The following is a 16,417-nucleotide window of genomic DNA, read 5'->3' as shown; positions in this document are numbered from 1 at the left end:
ACATGGAGACATCTCATACTCTATGCAAAAGTGCAACATACGCAGCTAAATGTTACTTAGGAAGATTTGGACCTCGTCTGACACACTTTTAGGTAGTGTTTGGATGGATGGATGAGAAAGAATGAAGAGGGATGTGGTGGGATCATTCTAACTTGATTCATATTTGGTTTGGAGGTCTAGAGTCAGGGTCAAAGAATATTCTTCAAAAATAGTGGATGAGGTCATCCCTCAAAAAATTAGGGACGGGGTCAACCCAGGATTGATCCCGTCCCATCCCTCGTTGACACCGAACCAAACACATAATTAGTTTATGGACCTAGATCCACAATTTAAGAAACGAGGGACCTAGATGACACCGCATATGGACAAACAGCAAAGTAACTATACTTATACAAAGGAAGTACTACATCTCGTAGTTTGATCCACAGTTACAGGAATAAGTCTACATAATCCCTAACTTTTAGAGGGTGGTTTACTTCATCCTATCACCTTCAAAACCAGTTGTTTAACCCCCTGAGCTTTACAAAACCAGACAAATAATTGTCTAGACGGTTTTAGTGGGTGGTTTTGATGACATGATATTAATTTAAGTGTCACCAATTTTGTCTTTTAGTTCTGTTATCTAATACTAGTATCAAAAATATTTTTTTTACAAAACAATAGTAATTACATATTATATTTGCCCTATTTTTTTGAAATTTTATAAGTAAAACATTAATCAGTAAAATAAAAAAAAAACTACATAAAAGGCCTTAATCATTTTGTCTCTTATTCATTTTTTTTATCTTCGGAGGCTAATTTTTTTACTAGAGATAAATAATATTATAACTAAACTACTAATTTTTTTGTTGATTTTATCAAGTAAGTCAAGTTGTATTTCTTCTAATTAATAACTAAATCATTTTTACATTTGTTTTTTAGAAACACTTGGCCAACAATAAAAAATGATCTTCAATTTTTACACATATTTCTCTTAGATAAACTAACATACACAAATATTTCTAGAATTTTCTAAGAAATTTAAATCCAGACCCAAATAAAGTTCTCAGAAATATTTATATAAATTATGGGTCCAAATTCAGAAATCTCAGAAGAATATGAAAATATTTGTGTATGTTAGTTTATCTAATAGAGGATCTGTGTAAAAATTGGAGACCGTTTTATTACTGTTTAATACATGTTTTAAAAGAAACAAAAGTAAAATGATTTAGTTACTAATTAGAAAAAAAAGTGTCAGCGTTTCGACCCCGGGGGGTCCCTGGACCGACGAGTGAATTGTCGCCGCGTGTCCCAGCCCAGATGGGTCGGCGCGAGACGGAGCACGAAGGGGGAGAAACAGCAAAGGGGAAACCCGCGACCTTCGTGTTGTCCTGCGCCCAGGTCGGGTGCGCTTGCAGTAGGGGGTTACAAGCGTCCACGAGGGAGAGAGAGAGACTGTCCGCCAGCCCGTTCTCCCGCGCGGCCAACCTTCTCGTATGAGAGCCCTGGACCTTCCTTTTATAGGCGTAAGGAGAGGGCCCAGGTGTACAATGGGGGGGTGTAGCAATGCGCTAACGTGTCCAGCTGAGAGGAGCCAGAGCACTAAGTACATGCCGTCGTGGCAGTCGGAGAGGTTTTGGCACCTTGTTCATGTGATGTCGTGGCCGTCGGAGGAGTGCTGAAGCCCTGTGGAAGTACACCTGTTGTCGGCGTTTCGATCCAGGGGGGTCCCTGGACCGACGAGTAAATTGTCTCCGCGTGCCCCAGCCCAGATGGGTCGGCGCGAGACGGAGCGCGAAGGGGGGAAAAGCCGGAGGGAGACAAGCACAAAAGGGGAAACCCGCGACCTTCGTGTTTGTCCCGCGCCCAGGTCGGGTGCGCTTGCAGTAGGGGGTTACAAGCGTCCGCGTGGGAGGGAGCGAGAGGCTTACGCGCGCGCCATCCCGTCCTTCCCCGCGCGGCCAACCTTTTGTAAGAGGCCCTGGACCTTCCTTTTATAGGCGTAAGGAGGGGGTCCAGGTGTACAATGGGAGGTGTAGCAGTGTGCTAACGTGTCTAGTAGAGAAGAGCTAGTGCCCTAAGTACATGCCGTCGTGGCAGGCGGAGAGGTTTTGGCACCCTGTTCGTGTGGTGTCGTGGCCGTCGGAGGAGCGCTGGAGCCTGGCGGAAGGACAGCTGTCGGGGCTGTCGAGTTCTTGCTGACATCTCCTTGCTTCCGTAAGGGGGCTGAGAGCCGCCGTCGTCATGGAGCATGCGGGGCGCCATCATTACTTGTTTACCGGGGCGAGCCAGATGGGACGCCGGTCTTGTTCCCTGTAGCCTGAGTTAGCTTGGGGTAGGATAATGATGGCGCCTCCTGTGACGTGGTCGGTCCGAGCCCTGGGTTGGGCGAGGCGGAGGCTCCTCCGAGGTCGAGGTCGAGTCTGTCTTCCGAGGCCGAGGTCGAGTCCGAGCCCCTGGGTCGGGCGAGGCGGAGACCGTCGGCTGAGGCCAGGGCTGAGTCCGAGCCCTGGGGTCGGGCGAGGCGGAGTTCGTCGCCTTTCGGGGCCAAGGCCGAGTCCGAGCCCTGGGTCGGGCGAGGCGGAGTTCGTCGTCTTCCGGGGCCGAGCCCGAGTCCGAGCCCTGGGTCGGGCAAGGCGGAGTTCGTCGTCTTCCGGGGCCGAGCCCGAGTCCGAGCCCTAGGTCGGGCGAGGCGGAGTTCGTCGTCTTCCGGGGTCGAGCCTGAGTCCGAGCCCTGGGTCGGGCGAGGCGGAGCTTCCTATGGCGCCTGAGGCCGGACTTGGCCGCTGTCAGCCTCACTCTGTCGAGTGGCACAACAGTCGGAGTGACGCGGGCGGCGTTGTCTTCTTGTCAGACTGGTCAGTGGAGCGGCGAAGTGACTGCGGTCACTTCGGCTCAGTCGACTGAAGGGCGTGCGTCAGGATAAGGTGTCAGGCCACTTTTGCATTAAATGCTCCTGCGATACGGTCGGTCGTCGTGGCGATTTGGCCAAGGTTGCTTCTAGGCGAAGACCGGGCCTCGGGCGAGCCGAAGTTGTGTCCGTTACTTGAGGGGGACCCTCGGGCGAGACGTAGATCCTCCGGGGTCGACTGCCCTTGCCCGAGGCTGGGCTCGGGCGAGGCGAGATCGTGTCCTTGAGTGGACCGAGCCTTGACTTAATCGCACCCATCAGGCCTTTGCAGCTTTGTGCTAATGGGGGTTACCAGCTGAGATTAGGAGTCTTGGGGGTACCCCTGATTATGGTCCCCGACAGTAGCCCCCGAGCCTCAAAGGGAGTGTTAATACTCGCTTGGAGGCTTTTGTCGCACTTTTTTGCAAGGGGACCGACCTTTCTCGGTTGCGTTTTGTTCCGGTGGGTGCGCGCGAGCGCACCCGCCGGGTGTAGCCCCCGAGGCCTTGGAGGAGTGGTTTGACTCCTTCGAGGTCTTAATGCATTTCGCAATGCTTCGGCCGGTCTGGTTGTTGCCTCATGCGAGCTGGCCGTAGCCCGGGTGCACGGTCGGGTCCCAAGTTCTCGGGCTGGTATGTTGACGCTGTCAACAGTTTGGCTGGAGCCGGGTTTGCGAGAGCAGCCCCCGAGCCTCCGCACAGAGCGAGAGGACGGTCAAGGACAGACTCGACTTTTTTACATACGCCCCTGCGTCGCCTTTCCGCAAGGAGGAGGGGGGGGGGGGAAGCGCCATGTTGCCCTCGGAGGGCGCCGAACATGGTGTCTCCAGTGAGCTGCTAACGGGTAATCCGAGTGGACGCCCGTGCCCCATTTGTTAGGGGTCGGCTAGTGGCCCGGAGGCGCGCTCCAAAATTACCTGCGGGTGATTTGCCGGACCCGGTCCCCTTTTGACGGGGTCCGAGGGCTCGATGCCTCCCTCTGATGGGATTCCGTTACAAAAATCGTTCCCGTTGGTCTCGGAAATGTCCTAGGGTACCTCGGGAGCGTAGCCCGAGCCTTGGTTATGTATCGAACGTACCCAAGGTCATCCCTCGCTCTGCGTCTGAGGCGACTGTCGAACCCTTTCGAGGGCCAGCCTACGAACCCCTGATCAGTAGTGGGCGCGGAGCCCGAGTGGCCTGAGGCGACCGTTGAACCCTTCCGAGGGACCGACCTTCGAACCTCTGACCAGTAGTGGGCGCGGAGCCCGAGCGCTCTGAGGCGGCTGTTGAACCCCTCCGAGGGGCCAGCCTTTGAACCTCTGATCAGTAGGGGGGCTCGAGGCCCGTTTCCTTCGCGGAGAAGGATCCCTTTCGGGGTATCCCCTTTCCCGGTCCCTGTTGTAAGAGAGAGAAAGAGGAAAAGGAAAAGGATACGAAATCGAATGACGTGGCGCACCTTTTTTGACGCGGTCATTATGGCGGAAACGAAGCGTCGTCTGCTTCGCCCGCCAAAGGTGCAGCCCATCCTGCCGCTGTGTTAATGCGACAGGGCGAGTGGTTCACGGGGCGGCCGTTGCGCGTGCGCGAGCCGTTCGAGGAACGGAACACGGGCGCGCCGTCTTCACGCCGTGGGAGAGGGTTCTCTCGCTGTCCCAGGAGGGGACGTGAGCTTGGCTGACGACGCGACCGCTGCTTCCGCCCGCCTGCCACCGCCATTACTGCCGGCCTATTTCTGGCCGTATCGACCATCGCGCCTTCTCCCGCGGCTGACTGGCCCGTGACCGACGTGCCTGGTTGGCACTGTTGGGTCATACGCAGGGTTGCCTCAAGTCGCGGTACCGGTTCCGCAGTCCAGGAGGCACGGTAGTGGCGCGAGTGGCGGTGCGGTTTCTTGCACGTAGCAACCGGCGCGCTGGTTACATGACGTGTGGGCCTGGGCCCCCATGCTGGGCGCGTTGGAGTCGAAAGGGTGCGCCCACTTAGTGCGGTTGCATGCCGTCTACATGGCGGTCCGCCCTTTCACCCGCTGGTCTGGGCGAAAGTGGAGGACTGCTTGTAACCGCTAGGCAGTTGCGCGCACCGCGCGCGGCGGTTTGGCTTCTTCTGCCCTGGGCCAGCTTGCATGACGCGTGAGACCCAGCCCCCGTGTCATAGGGGGAGGACCTTGGAGCATGTTGGAGAAGACTCAGCCCGCGATGGCTGAGGACGCAAGTGGGGAGAGTCGCCTTTAAAAGGAGGGTGATCCCCTTGAAAGGCAACCATGTCTTCGCGCTCCCCTCATGCATCATGTCTTTCCACCTTCTGAGCCCCCGGATGGGGGACACTCGCAGTTCTTCCGCCTTGTCGTTGGAGGAACGCAACTTCGCGGAAGTTGGTACCTTTCAGCCATTGTTCGGCTTCAAGGATTTTCATCAGGCAGCCCGACCGCATCCCCTCGCTGGCGGTCACCCAAGATGGTGACCACCAGTTTGGTGGTGGGGAGAAGCGAGCCGGGCTGCGATCTTGGTCCCGCCCTCAGCTTCGAGGATCTTCATCATCCTGGTTGGGGCGGAGGCCGGGCTGAGCCGGAGCTCTACCTCCCGCGTGGGTTCGTGGGTCACCTTCTCCCTCAGCATTCAAGGGAGAGGGCGCTCACCGGCCTAGCGGGAGGGTCGGACTTCGACAACGCGGGGCTGGTCGGCGGCGAGCGTCGTCAGCTTTAGCGCGTTGGGCTCGCTGGCTCAACTGGCTCTAGCTCGGCTCCCGGTGCCCCCTCCTGCCGCAAGAGCGGTTGTCGCGCCGCGCGCACCGGAGGACCGCCCAAGACGTCGCGCGCTGTTAGGGCGGCGCTCGTGTTCTGGGGCTGTCCTGCCTTTGCCCCGGTACGGCGCCTCTGCGCGGAGGTTGGTGCTCCGCTCGTCCGGGAGGATCCGAGTGGGGATCTACCGGTGGGCAGACGACTTCCGCCGTCGGTGCTGAGGTGGCGGCGGCTGAAGAAGTCATCGTCACCGACGGGATCGCCGCCACCATCCGCGCTCCGGGCCTCCGGCTCTTTGATTTTGAAAGCTTGTCCTCGCCCATCGAGCGGAGACGTGGGCGAGGGCATTGTTGCAGCGGCGTCCGCCCTGAGGCCATCGCTGCTGCAGTGCGGCCACCCGGAGCGGAGGTCGTTGTCGTTGCTGCTGGAGCGGGCGCCGGTGGGCGACCTGGAGCCTTATCGCCCCGCGGGCCCTCCAATGTGGGGGGTTGTTCGTACCCGCGGAGGTGGAACCGGAGTTCCGTTTTGAAAGTGCATTCATCCCTTTTGTGAGTTTTGGTGATTTGGATAACAACACATTTAAAGGTCTAACAAGTTTGCTAAGTGTTGAACAGGAAATTCAGTATGATGAACATACTTGAATAGTGTATAATGATCAGTGAACAAGGTTCAACACAAGGTCAAATAACCAGTGAGACAATGCAAATGGATATAATATGGTCTCTATATTGGTTTGAATATATGGACAAGTCCTGAGAAATCACTATGCATAAATATGATCATAATAGAGGTTGAAGTGATTAAGAGGATTGGTCAAGCCAAAGTGAATAAGATATGAGGAATCGTGAATTGGCTAGACCATATTACTATTAGTCCATATATGAATATATGAGAATCAAACTAGAGCTTGATTGATCTTAGCAGTTATATCTAGAAGACATTCAAGCAAGGTTCACAATATTGAAGAAATGATTCTCTCAATGGATACTCAATATGATGTGACTCAAGAATGGCTTGATAGGGTGAATATAGCAAGGAAAGGGCTTCGAGGAACTAAGCGAAGGTGAAGGCCAAGCGACGACTTGTAGACCGAGGTACCATGGCTAAGGTGAAGAAGAGAGTACTTGCACTAAGTCGATGAACTAATCAGCTATGAAGAGTTATAACATGTTGATGCATCAGTAAGGTGACTTGAAGCCATGATTTGAACTCATATAAGGTGATATGGTACAAGTCACAGGGTTTGATTTGAGTTTGCTTCAAAAGGTGAGACAAAGATGTTTGTGATCCTTATGAAGCAATGCCATGGAGAAATCACACATGAGACACCAATGACTCAAGGAGTTTACTTCATTATATTTTATTTAACTTGAGTATAGGAATCGTCGTACTATAAAGGGGGATCCAAAAAGAAGGTTGGTGTTTGCCAAAGCTCAAACCTCTCTATTCAAAAGCTATTTTTGAAAAGCAAAAATCTCTTTAACGTTCTATGGTTGACCGTGGTTAGGGTTGAGAAACCTAGAGTGTTCTTGCTGAAAAGCATCTGAACTTCTTCAACTGCAGCTGAGCTTTCCAGCTGAACTTGACTTCAGCTGAGTTGAGGTTCTTCAGCTGCAGCTGAGCTTTTTAGCTGAGCTGAACTTCAGCTGAGTTGAGCTTTCTCAACTTCAGCTGAACTCAACTTCAGCTGTGAACCTCTTTGACCATACACCAGCTGAACTTGCCTCCGGGCAGTTGAGCTGGGGTTTTCTCTCCTAAACTCTCTGGTCAAGACTGGTTGAACTGGTCCTGAGGGGCAGTTCAGCTGGTCTCTGACCCCTCTGACCTCTGACCAATAGTCTGCAAGTCAGACTGGCAAACAGGTCTCCAGTAGTGTCAGGGGCGGTTCAACCGCCCTAGGGGCGGTTCAACCGGTCTGGTCAACCCTGGCCAGTCTGCAGGTCAGTCTGCGTGTCAGTCTGCCAGTCAGACTGGCAGACAGGTTGCCAGACCTGCTAGGGGCGGTTCAACCGCCCTAGGGGGCGGTTCAACCGGTCTCAGGCAGAAAAATCTGCCCAAACGGCTAGTTTTGAGCTCCACCTATATATACTCCCTCCTACCTCTCTCCCCACAGTAGTGAGCACGATTTGAACTCCATTTCTAACCCAAGAAACACCTCCCTCTCTCACACACACATCTCTTGCCTCTCCCATTTCAAATCTTTGGAGAGAAATCTTTGAGTGAGCTTGAGAGCTGCGGTTTTGTGCCTCATCTCTAAATCTCTCTTGCTCTTCTTCTTGATTCGAGCTTTGGTACTACATCGAGTTCTTTGTGGATTCATTACTCTTGGAGCTTCTAGCTCCTAGACGACTAGGTGTCTGTTGTGAGTCTCCAAATCTTGTGGAAGACCACAAGAAAGTTTGTATTACCCGCTCGTTTGAGCAAAGATTAGTGTGTGAGCTTGACCTTTGTGGTCGGCAAAGGGAGGATTAGGGTTGAAAGAGACCCGACTCTTTGTGGGCGCCTCAATGAGGAAGTAGGGCACCTTGGTGGTGTGACCGAACCTCGGGATAAATCCTGTGTCTCTTGTGTTCTTGCTTATTGTGTTTGTTTGTGTTCTTCGTTCTCTCACCATCCCGTGAAAGAATTGTTTATATCTTTTTGGTGTGTGGATTTTGAGAAGTGCCATTCTCAGATCCACTACTTTGAACCCTGTGGATCATTTAGAACATCTCATTTCCAAAGTTAACTGGGTGAATTTCAAGATCAATTCAGTTTTACCCAGTTTGCTTATAGTTTTTGTTGAAAAAGTTTTAACTTGCCTATTCACCCCCCCTCTAGGCAACTTTCAATTGGTATCGGAGCCTAATCCTCGTTCTAACGCTTAACCACGTGAGGAAAAGATCATGTCGGGGGGACTAAGAAACGAAAGTGGTACTAAGCTTGAAAAAGTTGAGGTTGCCTCGACTTTATCTTTTGGTGCAGATGTTGATCCTAGGGCAATAGATCTTGCCATGAGAATCGCCGAAAGGATGTTCCTCAAAATGAAGGAAGATGAGGCGAAGAACAAGATTGAAGAAGAAAATGCTCGATGGAGACCAAACGACGAATCCACCTCTTCACAAGGTTCGTCTTTCAAATCCACTTCTCATATGTGCTTTATCACTAATGGGAGTGACAGTGAAAGCGAAAGTGAGGATGAGGAGGAGCAAGAAAGTGATAGTGAAGATGAGGATGATCTTCAACAATTCTTCGCTCAACTAAGCAAGAAAAATCGGATGAGCTTGCTCAAACTCATGGAAAGAGCGGAAGAACAAAAAGAAATGCTTCATAAGCAAGAAGACTTCCTCATTAGAAAAATCGAAGACTTAGAGAAGTTGACCAAAGAGCATGAGAAGCTAAAGTGCTCTCATGATGATTTGGTCCAAAGGTATGAACACATTTCAATTGAGCAAACTAAAGCTGTTAACCATTCATCATATATTGCTCAATTGGAAAATAAAAATGCTATGCTCAAGAACACGATAGAAAGGCTAAATATTGAAAATCTAGCTTTGCAAGAAAAACATGATATGCTTGTGTGCTCTCATAATAAATTTATGGATTCACATATCATGTTAGAAATGGCTCATGAGGTTGTGTTAACTAATTTGAAATCATACCAACCTCACACATGCACATGTACTCAAGTAGAAACTATATTATCATGTGCTAACAAATGTTGCTCTCAAGAAAGCCAATCTTCCATTGAGCTAGAAATTTTAGGAATTAGTGATATTTATATCACACAAGAAAATAAAGAGCTCAAGGAAGAAGTTGGAAGGTTAAGAAGGAGCTTAACTCTTTTGAAGGGAAAGTGTCATGCTCAACCTTCTCAAGATAACAGTGATAATATGGTGAAAAAGCTTGAGAAGGGGACAACCGTAGCATGCACAAAACCCCTTCAAAAGAATACCAAGCTTTCCAAGAAGGGCATGAGCAAAATTCATGGTAAGAAAATTAATGCTCATACTATTTGCTCTAACAATGTACCTATGCGCTTCAACAAAGAAAGATCAAAGAGAAGCGATAGAAGGTGCTATGGATGCAAGGATAAGGGTCATGAAATTGATTCATGCCCCCACATGAAAAATCAAGACCTTGCACGATCAAGAAATATGACCATCAAGAAAGATGAAAGCAAAAGGCAAATGCATTGCAAGGATAAGCACCACATTTGCTACAATTGCCGTGAAAAAGGTCATCTATTCAAGGTTTGTCCAAATGGTAAAACTCCTAAGCCTAACTTGTCAATACATTCAAATATGCTTAGGAGACCCAAATTTGACTCTTGTGCTAGAAAGGTGATGAGTTCACCACATTCTAGGACTAAGGCTATTTGGGTGCCTAAGTCCTTATTGGCTAACCTTGGTGGACCCATCCAAAAATGGGTACCAAAATGTACCTAATAAGTTTTGCAGGTATCCAGAGATGATATGAAGCTTTGGGGTGCTTGAGCGGTTTAACTCAATTCTTATCTCAAGCTATCAATCTTACATTGACTATTCTTTTAAGATTGGCCCAAAGATGAATTGAGTTTTTATATCACTAACTTTATATTCATCTCTAGCAAGAACTTGTGTTGTAGGGAATAAGTATTAACCTTTGTGGGAATCAAGAAAAAGGCCTACAACCAAGTGATATCCAAAGGATGGTAACAATTAAATCTTAAGTGCACATTGTTTTTAATTAGTATATTCCTTTGTGTCTTTTGTAGCCACATAAGAAAAATGAAGCACTTGAGAATGAACTTAAAATATTTTATCTTGTTTTGGAAAATTTCTAATTATATGGTAGATTGCAAGTTCATATTTTTATATTGTGACAATCTACATGCTTTAAATTGATTGTATGTATCTTGTGGCATATTTCAAGTTAATCATCATATTATTGCCATGACCTAGACATAAAGAGGATTATCCCATGTTCTTAAATGAATAGAGTGCTAAGTAAGAAATTCAAATTCTTATAGCACTTACCAAATGGGGAATTCTCTATATGACTAGAGTTGTGAGACTAATGTTTCTATCTAAGTGTTTATGTAGTCTCACAACATGAGAATGTGTTATCCAAATGGAGTGTGCCATTCAACATTCAAAGAAGATCGAACCAATACTATGTGATGTATTCATTCTTGTTTAAATTGGTTTTGAGTCTTCTCCATTAATCACTCACCATGTTATGAATTAGAGTTGCCCTATAAACTTAATTAAATAATCATGCTACTTTCATCTTTTTCAATTGATATTATGCATGAGGCTTGTAAGGGTAATTTAGTTCATATCATGAGGTTTCCTTGTTTTAGTAACCTTCTTGTCATTCATATACTAGAGGTTGCTAAATAGGAAACTATTGCTTGTGTTACTAATACAATCTATTTTAAGATATTTCATGGAAATTCATAAGTAGAGATTGTGCTCTTTCAATTGGTAAAATCACAAGCTTTAAAGGTTAATCTTCACCTAAAAGATAGATTAGGAATGCTCAAGGCAAAGGTATGGAACTAATTGTTTCATTTGGTATGTGATCAATAATAGTTCCTTTCAAGTGACATTCTTTCAATTGGTAATAATCTATTCTATGGAAAGAAATGTCAATATAAAGGTTAAATTCCTTTTGGCTTAAATTTGTAAATTAGTGCATATTGTGAATTCACTGCTCCAGGTGCATTAACTTAAAAGGAATTTAATTTATGCCTTTACGCCTCATAAATGATGATTTGTTTGCCATTCATATATAGATATCATCATTCATTAAATACTTTCTTGTACTACTAATACCTCTTTTCAAAGTGTTTTATCGACTAGTTTTAAAAGGAAAAGAGATAACAAAGAAGGAAGTCTCCACAAATGATGAAAAGAAGAATACTAAGGTGACACCACCACAGATAGTAAGATATGTCAAATTGGTATAACAAAAGGTACATTCTATATGGTGGTAAGTATTCTTAGGCATAAGTTAATTCATTGCAAATTTGTCATGCCTTGACCATGATATGTAATGTACTCCTCATGAGACTCTTAACTAAATTGAAAGTGCATGTGGCAAGTCATTCAAATACTTGATGCACATATCTAGTGGGAGAACATTATATATCTTGTGTCATAGAGAATAAGTTTCCCTTGAGTAAGCTATACTAAGACAATCCAAAATGGTAAATTTGTATCTCATTCATATGGATTGTAATCTTTGTTTTCTAAATAGCTACTCTTGATGCAGTTTAAAATTCCCTTATCGTTGATTCTAAAAGTGCATAAGAATCTTTTTGTTGATATTCATCACATACATATGCACTAATATGGATATGATTTTTTAAACTGTAAAAGGTACAATTAGTGATCCATACTCTCTAAATTTTGGAAACCCATATTTTGATATCTTAGAAATATACTTCAATCGATATCCATATGCTTCACATTGAATTGGATCACTAAGTTGTAAATTACATGCATAACTTGTCTTTATGATATGAATGCTTGTGCGACTAACCTTGATAAGCTAGGTGCACCCAAAGTCAAGGTAGGTTCATCATCAAGAAGGCAACACAACGATGTATTAATAAAAGGAGAAAAGGCTCCTATTCTTAACTCTAGTTTTTATCTATGTGATTAAATATTGACTTGAAACCATGTAAGATGGTTGTCAAGTATATGTGGGTGCCTACACAAAGAGAAAGGCCACAATAAGTATTGTGTGGGTACTCAAGGCTCTTACTACTAATCTCAAAGGACCCAATTCAAATTGGGTACCAAGATATGAGGCTTAAACTTGTTTTGTAGGATCACTCCTTCAATGGATCAAGTTGGGTGCTCGATAATGAATGTATAAATCATCTTTGGAGATAGTAGCAAGGGTGGTAACAACTGAATCTCAAGTGCAAATTATTTTCAAATCTTATCTCTTTTGTGACTTGTGTAGCCACTAAGGGAAAAGAAGCACTTGAGGATATACATCGGTTGTTGATTATGAAATAAAGGTCTAATTGGAAGTTGAATGAATATTATCATATGGTGAACAATCCAAAATTATGTGACGTATTCTCTATCTAGTTAATTTGGATTTGATTCTTCTATATTAGACACTCACCATAATATGGATTAAGTCATCCCTTTAGACTTCATTGAATAACCATGCATATTATCCATGTCATTCAAAATATATTGTGCATGAGGGTTCAAGGAAATTTAGTCCATATTATGAGGTTTCTCTATTTTAGCAACTAGCTTGCCTTCCACATATAAAGGGTTGCTAAATAAGAAACTAGTGCTTGTGCTACTAATGCCATCTCTTGTGTTGAGTTTATCCGTAGAAAATCTATGTTAAGAGATGGTGCTTATTATTTAATTGGATAAATCACAAGCTTAAAGTATACTATTCAACTAAAGTAAGATGAAGTTGATAAGAGGCCAAGGTATGAAAACTTCCTCTCATTCAGTTGTTTTAGTATTTTATCCTTAGTGGAATGTACCATAGTATAGGTTAATTTCCTTGCACTATAAAATGTTCAATAGTGCATATAACTTTGACATCAAATATATGTGTGCACTAATTTAAAGGAATTTAATCTATCTTTTTGGGTTTCAAGAATGATAATTCATTTTCCATCCACATATAAGGATTATCATTTGTGAAACCCTCCCTTGTGTTTCTAATGCTCTCTTTTCTAAGTGTTTCAACAAGGTCCTTCCAAGTGTTTTCAAGATGGATTCAAAATCCACGGATATAAGAGTCTTGGTTGTTTCAATCATTGAGTTTTAATGGGTCTCATATCAAGTATGATTGAACCAAGCCAAGATCAATGAAGTTCAAGATCGCCTGGTTGGATGAAATCATAAAGAGAAAAGAAATCACAGTGATTCAAGAAGGGAGTTACACTTTTTGTCAACCTAATAATGAAGATGTAGTGACATATTTATATGATATCCTTCATTATGAGGTTTGAGGTTCATATTAGCATGCTTTACCCTTCAGAATTTCAATTGATATACTTTAAGTTCTTAAACTTTCAATTGGTTTAATTTTCATCATCTATGTAAAGCATGTTATGTTAAACCAAGATATAGTGCAAACATCTCCTTTAACCTCGCATTGTTAATGTGCATAAGTGTACTTTGTGTACTCTTGCATGCACAAATTGAGGGAGAGTTTAGCCTATATCTTGTGAGACTAATGAATTCTTTTAAGTTCATGTTGTGTAGTCTCACACCTTTGAGAACATGTGGCATAAAACAAAGGTGTGTCACTCCATGAACTATTGTATTACATTTGTATATCTAGGCTCTTACATGCTAGTGTGTGCATGTATATGCAATATATTAAGTCACATCATAAGGTTGCACTTGTGATGACGATTAAAGAATCTCTAGATATTTGATTAATACCTCTTGTGGTGATGTCATAAGTTAGTCTTGAGTCATCTTAGTGAGGTATGATTCAAACATGCAAACTTATCAAGAATCTTGGCTTAAATATTGCATATCATATCTATTAGTATACCTTTTGATTATGAGTAATTCCTTCAATTGGTACAATTTCATATTTTCATACTTTATTTGTACCAAGGTTCAAATTGTAGAACTTAATCCCCTGGCCTCACAAGTCCAAGTGCATAAGGTAAAACAAGTATTCATCACTTGTATGCACACATTTAGGGGGAGAATGGTCTATAATTTGAATCTTTGAGACTAACTTCATTTTCAAGTCTATTATGTGTGTAGTCTCAAATTAGAAAGGAATCTTCGGGCAAAGAAAATCACTTCCACTGCAAATTTTGATGGGTATCAAAGATTCTTTGCTCGAATAAATGTATCTTTTATACATTTCATAAGGGAATGAGTTTCTCTTTTATATGCTACTCCAACATCATCTAACATTGGTAAATATGTGTCACATCCTTTTTGGATTGCAAATGTCTAAAGTAGCATAACTTATAAATTCTCCTGTCTAGCACGTAATTGATTAAATAGTGCACATGTTCCTTATGTTGCATGATTATGTTCAGTTGATACTTCTTTTATGCTAATGGTACTTTAAATTGCAAATAAGTACTCTCAACTGGTATCAATTGAATTCATATATATGTGCGCACTAAAACTTGAGGAGGACTTAGTGTAATATGCAATTAGTGGTCTACTTATCTAAAAAATTGTATCAATTGGTGTTTTTCAATTGGTATTTTCATACATGATCACTAGTTGTATAATCCATACTTGTGCAATTTTCATGTTGCCTCTTGTTATGATAAGAAAATGCTAGGTGACATCTAGACTCCAGGTATCAAGATTTATCTTTCAATTAGTATGACAATATTCATTTGATATCTTGGACCTATGTCATAATTATGCCAACAAGAGCTTGCAAATGAATTCTAAATCCAACACAAGTCTGGAAACCCCTTGAAAAGGTAAAACGCAAAGGTACATCACTTGTGACACTTATCCATTACCTTTGTGCCATCTAAGGACCATTTTCATGATAGTGTGTTCACATCTCGCTTAATCATAATTTCTACCATTTATATTCTTTGTATCCTTTTTGGAGATTTATGACAAAGGGGGAGAAATTTTGCATTAAAGCTTACCTTTAGTATTATGTAACTAAGTGTTAGAATACTTTTAAGAAGGGGAGAAATAATTAACAAAAAAAGGGGAATCATAAGAAAAACATAAGATGTAGAAAGTTGATGAGTGCATACTATGTCATGAGCATCACGTTTATTTTATGACACACTGCACTCCATGAATAGTATGATATAAGTTATCTCCATACTTTGACCCAAATATGTGCTTTTGGTACTTGAGTACAAAACTGGTATTTTCTGAAATGCACATATTTAGGGGGAGGAAACTATATCATAGGATTCAAAATCTTATTTATCAAATCTTATGTAAGCTTTAAATGTGTTGTCATCAATCACCAAAAAGGGGGAGATTGAAAGTGCATTCATCCCTTTTGTGAGTTTTGGTGATTTGGATAACAACACATTTAAAGGTCTAACAAGTTTGCTAAGTGTTGAACAGGAAATTCAGTATGATAAACATACTTGAATAGTGTATAATGATCAGTGAACAAGGTTCAACACAAGGTCAAATAACCAGTGAGACAATGCAAATGGATATAATATGGTCTCTATATTGGTTTGAATATATGGACAAGTCCTGAGAAATCACTATGCATAAATATGATCATAATAGAGGTTGAAGTGATTAAGAGGATTGGTCAAGCCAAAGTGAATAAGATATGAGGAATCGTGAATTGGCTAGACCATATTACTATTAGTCCATATATGAATATATGAGAATCAAACTAGAGCTTGATTGATCTTAGCAGTTATATCTAGAAGACATTCAAGCAAGGTTCACAATATTGAAGAAATGATTCTCTCAATGGATGCTCAATATGATGTGACTCAAGAATGGCTTGATAGGGTGAATATAGCAAGGAAAGGGCTTCGAGGAACTAAGCGAAGGTGAAGGCCAAGCGACGACTTGTAGACCGAGGTACCATGGCTAAGGTGAAGAAGAGAGTACTTGCACTAAGTCGATGAACTAATCAGCTATGAAGAGTTATAACATGTTGATGCATCAGTAAGGTGACTTGAAGCCATGATTTGAACTCATATAAGGTGATATGGTACAAGTCACAGGGTTTGATTTGAGTTTGCTTCAAAAGGTGAGACAAAGATGTTTGTGATCCTTATGAAGCAATGCCATGGAGAAATCACACATGAGACACCAATGACTCAAGGAGTTTACTTCATTATATTTTATTTAACTTGAGTATAGGAATCGTCGTACTATAAAGGGGGATCCA

The sequence above is a fragment of the Zea mays genome, chromosome 2 (assembly GCF_902167145.1).
Source record: "Zea mays cultivar B73 chromosome 2, Zm-B73-REFERENCE-NAM-5.0, whole genome shotgun sequence".
In the NCBI taxonomy this organism is placed as follows: Eukaryota; Viridiplantae; Streptophyta; class Magnoliopsida; order Poales; family Poaceae; genus Zea; species Zea mays.
The sequence above is the reverse complement of the archived record's forward strand: the minus strand, read 5'-3'. Positions refer to the sequence as shown.